Source organism: Thunnus albacares, chromosome 7 (genome assembly GCF_914725855.1).
Source record: "Thunnus albacares chromosome 7, fThuAlb1.1, whole genome shotgun sequence".
NCBI lineage: Eukaryota > Metazoa > Chordata > Actinopteri > Scombriformes > Scombridae > Thunnus > Thunnus albacares.
The window spans coordinates 2166389-2173522 of NC_058112.1; the positions used below are offsets into that span (position 1 = coordinate 2166389).

Sequence of the window (7134 nt, forward strand, 5' to 3'; positions counted from 1 at the left end):
CTGCAGAAAGTCAGCATAAGGGCCCTTGTGGACTTGATGAATTGAGGATTTGGACAGCCCATGGCATTCACTGACTTTCCAGGAACACACCCATTAAGTCTGCAAGTGTGATGAAGTCAAGACATTTGGATTCAGCCTGTGAACAGTTAGGTAAGCCCAGTGTTTTGGTTTTTTTTTTGCTTATTAAACTTCTGTACATATTGGTGAATCTGTCCCAATGAAAAGTCCTAAGTTTCTGAGTCCTCTGTAACCATGGATACAGACGACAATCACTGGAGTACATTAAATACTATGGAGAAATCTAATGATGATTATATTTATTTACATTTATGGATGTCCTTGACGGACACAGAGATACTGCTATCACTTGAAAGAGCTAATTCCAGCAGTATGTATGTGATATCTAACTGTTTCATTAAGACTAAGTTATGACTGAGGTGTGGGATTTCTTGTGCGTATTGTGTCAATTGGATCGAAAGGGTTACGTTTTCACCAATGAATAAATATTATGCCAATAATCACTTCAACATGTACAACCTCCAGTTGCAATCAGTAAATACTAAAACGGTCTTGATAAAACTTCTTGGTTTATGGCACAGCCCCTCCACCTGAGCTAGAAACAATTAACCGTTTCACTTTACTTGCATTAAACAACATAACTGTATTCCTTAGCTTGTTTAATGAATGTTTATTGGATGCTTAGATGTCCCGAGAAAGACCATATGATTGACGACTAGCTGTGTAAGACTAAACTGACTTTGCACCCTTCGTTTGTTTGCTCTGCCAGTGTTTCCTCTATATTCATTCTGCAGCAGCACACCGCCGCTACTAAAATTTCCCACAATCATTAATATCAATGGGCTACTAATCATTTTCATTTGCACACTGTGCGAGCACAATTAAACCCTAGTTACCATGGAACTGTTTTGAGTCATCCTCTCTCTCTTCATTTTTCAAAGGACATCTACGTGAAAGGTTCTGTTATAAGAGTAGCGTAGCTCCGTCAAGAAATAGGGCAGTGCGTAATGTGTGCATAGCAAGAGTGTATTTGAGCGAGCGGCAAAATAGTGACATGAATGCAAGTGGAGCAGAGGAAAGGGAGCGGGTAAAAGGTAAGTCTGGCAGTAAATGTGCAGTACAGGCTACAGTGTGTCATTTAATAAACTTTGCAGATTCTCAAGACCAAGAAAAGTCTTGTCTGTTGTTTCCCCAACTGCTAGAAAAGTGAAGGGGGTTAACCCAGAGGTTAACAACAATGGGTTAGCCTAACCTGACCAGCCTCACTTAAAGTGGACTGACCTTTAAAGGTGGACCAGCTATTCTCATTTTAGTGGCAATCTCAACCGCCCTTAAACAGAGAACAGAAAAACATCTGGCTGCTGAGTCTCTCCGAGTTTTTTTTGGAGGAGGGGAGGACATTTTTCTCTTTATTTACGTTAAAAGTAAAGTCAGACTTTGCTGTCGGCTTCCTGGCTCATTTTTAAAAAGATGAGAGGAAAAAAAAAAAAAAAAGAGCACCAACAAACCAGAGAGAGAGCAGCAGTGGTCTAGCAAGCTAGAGAGTAAGTGAAAAGGTAACAAGAAAGCCGTTGAATCAGATCAATAAAACGTTATTTTATGATAACAGCGGTTATGTCCTAGAGCACGAGCACAAACACACCCACATCCCCCCCACACCTCCGCCCAACCCTGCAGCGGTGAACTGCAACGCCTGATTTGGTCTGAATACGGTCTAAGACCAGAGATTTCTTCTTGGACCGACAACGAGGTGGAAGTGTAACTGAAAGTAACATATGTAACAGGCTGTCGAGGCGGCGGAAAACATCACTACCTTATAGTGGCGTGACTAAGTCTTCATTTCCGCCTGTCCAGACTTTAACGCAATCCCATAGTTTTCAAACTAAAACGGAGTCAGCAGTGTTTTCAAAAGTCTCTGTTTTAGGGGTTCGAAAACACCAGAGTAGTGTGGATGCTAGGTGTACACGTTGCAAAAGTTATGTTTTAAAACAACAATGTATTAGTGTGGATGTAGCCGTAGATTATGACAATACTTTCCAGTCGCAAGCAGCAAGTCAAAGCAGCCAAGCATTGTGAGACAATGCTGCACACTATGCATGGATTCCTTAATCAGGGTGAGGGATTAAGTGAATCCTAGTTAACACAGCAAGTGTAGTAAGTGCAGAAACCTGATTTCTTGTCTATCTATATGCTTAACCAGAGCTTGTAAATGGACAGGACAGAGAATGTTAAGTTGCAGGATAAAAACAAAGATAATTACTCTATGTCTAACTACACTGGAATAAATAAGCACAAACACTGTTCAGTTTTTACATCTTATCAATACATGTAAAATTCGCAACATCCACTCTGCCAGGAAAACTTTGTGATCTCACTACTGAGTCTAATCTCTCTATGCACCAACAGAATTAACAAAAAAATCTCTTCAGTCTGTAGCCTCATATACCCAATGTCCTAATTTTAGTTTGCAAATATGATCTGGAATAGAAGACAATCCACTTACTGACCAGCTGCATGTAAACACAAGTTTTATACTAACCAGCTTATTATAATGTGTATAAAGCTGTTCTCATGTAAACACTGTGGTTGGTTGTGGACAACATATGCGCCCAAAGAGGGAATGTGAGCACTGTTGCATAAACCATATTCCTACTTATATTCAAGTAGAACAAGATGGCACCAAAAGATTGCAACAAATGTTCACTAAACATAATGGATGCTAACTACCGTGACTTCAGAACTACTGTGAACACTAAAATGTGACCATGCTGTGATAATACAAAGTTCATTTGTGTTGTTTATGCTTTAGATTCTGTCTTCCTTTTCATCTTTGTTGTATTAACTCAGCAACAGCAGTCCACCACAGGCAAAATAATTACAACTATAAAGCATGGCCATAATCAGACAAACACGTAAGACACCAAATGAAGGAATGAAATATATCCTTCTATAATACTGAAACCTTAATACAGCAAAATAACAAGTGAGACATGTACCACAGGCCAAAAGCAATAAAACACTGGGCAACCCTGCAAGCATAACACCAGTAAAACAACGTTTTATAGTTTGCCTTAACGCAGTGTCTGATTGGACACCACAATACACCAGCCACTGTAATAAGACCCTGACAGTTAAGGTAAATCTGACTGGTGTTAACAACCTACGCAGTGTGTATATACCAAATGAAAAGACAACAGCGTTTGCTTTGCTCAAATCAAGAAAGCCTCTATAACCTAAACACCAACAATTAGCTCAGCTATAACGTTACAGTTCATTAATATCAACTTGCTAAATCCGAATCCCAACAATAGGCCAACTGAAGACAGTTTATCTCAGAATGAAGTGGTAACTGCAAAATAAGACCATTAGCGTTACATTAGTTATAATGTGTATAATGCTATCCCAACAATCGCATGCAGTCAACGTCCGTAAAAAAAAAACACTGATGGCCCTGTTATATAGCTACAGTTAGTTAAACCGCACAACGTTCATAATAGCTTTAACTTCGGCTAAACATGGTTTGAAACGCCAGAAACACAACATCTGATTATACAATTTCTTGCCTGACTTGCATAAGGTAACACAGACTGACGCTACTGGCGTTTGGCTATTGAAATATTACGTTTACAGTAATGTCAATTATCCATTTAAGTTACATATCAGGGCCCAAAACAGACTACCGCTAACGAAAAAGAAACACACCGGCTCAGGCAAACCGGCTAACGTCACTAACTATCGGTGGCTATTGTTAGGTAACCTGGCCACCTAAAATCGGGATCAAACTAACGTTAACGTTAGCTGTGAAGTTAAGGCTGCTACGTCAAGTTAACCGGCAGCAGTGAGCTATGAAGCTAACGGTAATTGGCTGAGAAGTTGGCCGAATAAATAGCGTTTTATCTTCACATTACCTAAAACATTGATAAGTTATGTTAACGTCAAGCTACCCGCGTACTAGCAAGAGGTACACGAAGTGTCTGACAGCTAAAGATGGCCAAGTATGCTTCTAGCTGGCCAGCTAACGTTAGCCGACTATGTAAAGACTGCTGGCTAATCGTCTCTTCAGCACCAGCCAAGTGTACCTACCGACAGACAACGGCAAACGACGAGTCTCCAGCATGTAGCTTATCTTGCCATTAGCCCCAAGCCTTAACAAACCCAATACAGATACAGCACGAAATTCCGGCGAGGAAAATAAAGCGTTTAAAACTGATTCTGACAGGCGCGAAAATGTATATCATCGGAGGGCACTTTTCAAGATGGCGGTTCCGTCAACTTCAGCGACCCCTTCCCTTCCCCCACTACAGCTGCAGCGCCTGTCACTCAAACTGACACCGCAAAACTATTGGTTTTCATCCAATCGCTCAAACCGGTTCTCGAGGTTTTATTGGCTACCGAGTATGCCACTTCAAGGCGTCATTCGATCGAGGTAGACATGCTGTGGCCCGGAAAGAGCGGAGTTTATACTGTTTAAGTAACTGCATATAATTAGTAAAACACATTTAATACCAGAACGAGTTGAGAATATATTTTAGCATGTGTCTTTTCGTTATATAGTAATTTTTTGAAGAATCCTATCAATGTAAAGCGTTAACTCCACCCGCGCCTTTGCTTTATGTTATAAATCGAACGTACTCGCATAGCACGAGCACGCCCTTGATTCGTTGAGAAACGCCCAATTTGCTGAGAACGGTAGATCAAAGATAGACCATGGATGCATTATAGGAGCCCTTGTAATACATATACACGTTTTGAGTTAAATGTCACCTTTGGCTTCATATCGACAGCAAATGTTGATAGGAGAGACGTCACCAAGTAAACACAATGGACATTAGTTCTTCATTATCTAAGTCGATGAAAATAAATACACTACTTTTTTTTTTTTAACTGACGTTACTATTATTGTGGTCTGCAATAGTTTGAAAGAGCAATGTTTTTTATCAGTAGAATTTTTTGATTATCCCTAATGTAATTAGGGTTAACTGTTTTTCACACAATGCAATTTATTCTTTAACACAACATACGCTTGTCAAGCACTTTATTAGGAACACCTGTGCAATCTAATGCAATCCAACACAACAGCTCTGCCATACATTCTACTTTTATGAAGCTCATACATTGTCAGTCTTTGTTGACATTGTCAGAAAGGTAATAATTCTACTTTATGTTTATTATTGAGGTCCTAGTGGATGGTGGTGGTGTACTGGAATGCATTATATCAAAAGTGTTCCTAATATCTTTGTCCCTTTCGTGTATGTTAATGGGATGGACAAAATATCTTTCTATCAGTACAATGCCAGTATGATAACCAGCTAGCATTGTATTGAAGCAAGATGTCCCATCCTGTGTACGGGCCCTAAACACAGCAACTAGCTGTTCAGAGTCTAGAAGACTTTGGATGCTTGACCTTCTTCATTTCCTTTCTTAAAAACCAAATAAAACAGATGGAAGGGGAAAACTAACAAATATAGTAGTAGTGAATGTAATGGTAGCGAACACTGTCTTTAACTGTTTATTTTTGTAATAGCAGGGCTAACAACAAACCAGAAGATGTATTGACTGTGAACAGTGAACACTGTTGTAAAGGAGAACTCCACTGATTTTCCACATCAGTGTGTGTATGTGAAAAATAGTTGTATAAAGCCTTTTGTGTCTCCAGAGGCAGCTGTGTGAAATCTGTCACACTGCATCAAGTGATGTCACTTGAGTCAGCAACGGTTGGGGCTAAAGACCACAAATTTGAAAATGAAAAAAATCTGAAAGAAGTGAGGTTACCAGACCTCTGTAGCCCACTCCTCTTGTCTGTATGAGGCTAGAAGGCTTAGCACAGCACACTAGCACAACACAACCAAATCTGTACAGTTGATTTAATTGAGTCAAGTTGCATTGTGGGTAATATAGGCCCAAGGTTTTGACAAGGAAAAAAAACACATGGAATAGAAAGGACAATTATCTCTGGTTCTGCTGAATCGATTTTGATTCTCTTGTTTTTGACAGTCCATCATGAGACTGACAGTGCAACACTAAATCTGTGGAGTATCCTTTAACTCTAAGCAAAATCCAAAAGAATCTTGGATGTACTGGTGGTTCCTATATAGACAGAACTGAGTTGAACTGTCTATTCCGAAACTAACTGGCTCTGTGGCCTTCTGATTTCTCCATTGGCCACACTGATGACCCTCACCCTCTGCACCACCTACCATGCAGTTATATTGTATGACATCAGCAGCTAGAAAAATAACCTGACCTGTTTACACTTTTCTTTTAGATTAGTTTCAGTTTTATTTTTGTGTATACACACACACACACACACACACACACACACACACACACACATATATATATAAGTGAATGTAAGGTAAGATACACAATAAGCTAACATGTAGCTAATATGTAGTAAAAAGAAGCCATTATGGACAGTTCAAATGTTAAATACAGACCACAGTTGATGGTCTCTCATATGACACAGACTTCTTGCTTTTCCAAACAGTTTAGGAACAGCAAAAAAAAAAGAAACAAAAGCAAAAGGAACATTTGGAGTTGAGTCAACATGATTTGGATAAGACAAAAGGCCACATAGTCCAGGCTATGTGAGAATAGAAAGTCTGTATGCAGTTAGAAGGAGCATGACGTCACTTTTTGTCTATGTAAGACCTAAAAAAGTTGTGGTCAGATAGAGTATACAGGATATTTACTACATTTTTTGTTAGTCTGAGTCTTATACATTTTCACATTCCATAGTACATATCACAAGTCCAAAACAAAGGAAAAGATGTCTATGGGCAGTGGGTGTGTGTGTGTGTGTGTTAGAAATGAGGTACTGTACAACATATTTACGCTTCAGTTAGCTTTGGAGAGCTTTTGTGCTATTTCACATCAGTAGCAAGAGGAAGGAAGTCAAACACAGTTATGACACTCACATTTATGAACATTCACAGGCAACTGCATAACCACCACAGATGCAGTACTTGATGCTTATGGAGGATGGCCCCATTGTTTAAACCTGTACAAAGCACCAGCTTTCCTGGATTGACACATTTGAGTTTATTTTAGATAATCTGTGAACCAAAAACTCAAGTATGTGACATGAGGAGGAAAAGGGTTTGCTTTGTTTATAAT

At 39.4% G+C, this 7134-nt stretch overlaps 1 protein-coding gene across 4 annotated transcripts in view; it reads right to left on the reverse strand.

Annotated features, from left to right (window-relative positions):
- ppp6r3 (protein phosphatase 6, regulatory subunit 3) overlaps nt 1-4333 on the reverse strand; it is a 34104-nt gene extending 29771 nt beyond the window's left edge. For all 4 annotated transcript variants that reach the window (XM_044357524.1, XM_044357523.1, XM_044357522.1 and 1 more), the window contains exon 1: nt 4102-4333. The gene's annotated coding sequence lies outside the window, so the exon portion shown is untranslated. The remainder of the gene's footprint in view (nt 1-4101) is intronic.
- Nucleotides 4334-7134: the final 2801 nt, after the last annotated feature.